This window comes from Pteropus vampyrus, unplaced genomic scaffold (assembly GCF_000151845.1).
Source record: "Pteropus vampyrus isolate Shadow unplaced genomic scaffold, Pvam_2.0 Scaffold33, whole genome shotgun sequence".
Classification (NCBI taxonomy): Eukaryota; Metazoa; Chordata; class Mammalia; order Chiroptera; family Pteropodidae; genus Pteropus; species Pteropus vampyrus.
The window spans coordinates 1033713-1036205 of record NW_011888814.1 but is presented as its reverse complement, the minus strand read 5'-3'; positions in this window follow the sequence as shown (position 1 = coordinate 1036205).

Sequence of the window (2493 nt, the reverse complement as noted above, 5' to 3'; positions counted from 1 at the left end):
TAAAGTGAAGTTCGCTAGAAAATTTTGGTAATGATTTTTATTTCTTATAAAGTCATCCGAGGGAGAAGTAATTAGACCTATCACATAGTTTTTTGGTGAAACAAACAAACAAACAAATAAACAAACAAGTCTGGCACACAGTAAGTGCTAAATGGGTATTAAATGTAAATGCTACAACAATACAAATTAAGGTAATGTAAGAGGATGGCCCAGAGTTCTAATAATTCTTAACCAATAAGTTTATGACAGCAAAATCTGTCCACCAACTTTTTATGAACAGAGAAGATTCAGCCTCAATTACAAAGATATTATTTGTTTAGTGTCTTTAATAAATAGCTAAAAGCACACAGCATACAAATATCTTCTGGTTTAACAGCTATCTACCTGTCTCTGTCAATACCTTTGAAATTTCTCCTGGCATTGGCTCCTAAAAAGATGTTAACTCTTGAAAAGATATTGGACTCTTACTTCTCTCTCTTGCATCCAGTAACCTAGACATAAAAGAAGCCAAATAGAAGTTGAAAGATGCATAAAATAACACTATAATTCTCAAAAACCATTTACAGTGTAGAAAATTTGATTAGCATCATTAATAACTTGAAACAAAGTTAAAGGATGTTTCTTTAGAGAAGACTTATGATGCAAACACAACTTCAGCAATACTTACTATTTTACAAAAGAAGGTAATAGTAAATAAAATATAGAATTTAAAATAAAATTAATTCAGACAAAATATGGTACTTAGATACATATACAATGTACATATAAATAAATATATGTATATATTGTGTGCATATATACACATTTGTATGTACACTCACAAAAGTATGTACCTATATATTTGTAAACCTAGATGAAATGAATACACTTTTCTAGAAAAAAATGAAATGGCAAATTGGCAAAGCATATAAACACATAAACAAGCATATCTCCCACTCCTGCACTCTTACCTCCTGCATAATCTGTATGCCTTTATAAGATTGCTTTATATAAATCACCTACTAAATTACTAAAGAGCTCTCTATTTTATACAAGTTTTAACAGATAAGCAAAACATGAGAGAAATATCTTACTTATCAAATAAACTTAATTCCAAAATCAGTAAAGAGGTACAATAAATGTAATTTCTCTTGTGATCGAAAATGCCATGATTCTAAATGATTACATTATGTAATTGACTATCTTTAAAATGCGTATATATTTTGTCCCAGGAATTCAAAAGGGAGTTTAATAAGAGAAACTTTTGTCACAATGTCTTATCATTAATGAATTAAAGTAGAAATTGTAAATCGATGTGAAAAAAATCATTTGAGAATGTTCAACACCCCAAAATGTTTAATAATGCTCAAATTTCAATAAGTTGAAATTTTCCTTACCTAATATTGGTTGTATACCAACATCATATAAGAAATTAACATAGATAAATGTATATAAAATCCCTTTAAAAATTAGGAAAACACTAAACACTAAAGCATGCCTACTTTTGTTCAATATAAACAAGATTCACTACAACCGTTCCACGTAATCTCAGAGGAAAAAGAGAGAAAGAAGTAAGACATAATTCTAAAGAAAAAACGCTGCATAGAAAAATTAAGATATCAACAGCAACCTATAACCAATATAAGAGTTCAACAAGGTTGTCAGATACAAGCTCAGCTAAACAAAACAATAGCATTACCATATGTCAGTAATAATCACCTAGAAAAAGTAATAGAAAGGAAAATCTTATCCACAATAGCAATATACACTTTGGGGTATTAAGTATGATTCTCAAAGGATATAAGGAAATACTAGGAGAAATGTCAGTTTAATAGATTAGACTCTTTACTATTTGTAAGGCTGCCAATTTTTCCCAACCTATTTTTAAAATCTTCTGTAAGTTTCATTACATTTGTAAAAGGACTTTTAAGGAGCTTATTCTAATTTTGTATTGGTCAGCTTCCAGAACTTATATGCATAGAAAAATTGAACACATAACCTTCCTCCTCTTAGAAATCACTCAAAAACTATAAGAATAAGACTCAAAATTACTTGATAAAAACAATAATATTGATAAAGACTGTCAAAAGCAATATTTTTTATTCAAAGTATTCATATAAGGAAGAAGATAGAAATTCAAGATAGATTCCCGGTACTAAACTCAGATGCAGCAGATTACAAAATATACTTTCTGAGGGCAAAATAGATGCTACGAGCAAAAAAGCACAAAGATGTAAGAAAACATAAAATTAGTTGAATGTTGGTAGAAGCCATTCCAACCTAGTTAATTTCAAAGAAAGTCAGTAAGATTGCACTAAAATTATACAAACAAGTCATATTTGCAGGGAGCAGTATATATTTGTGGTTACTGAATAAGAGAAGACTTTTATATTGTGAATATAAGCTATCTAGAAGTGTTGCTATTACCGAACCCTAACAGCTAGAGAAACCTAGTAAACCACTGAACAAGGAAAAACAAACTCATTCACCAAGAAATAAAAAAAGGAAAGAACT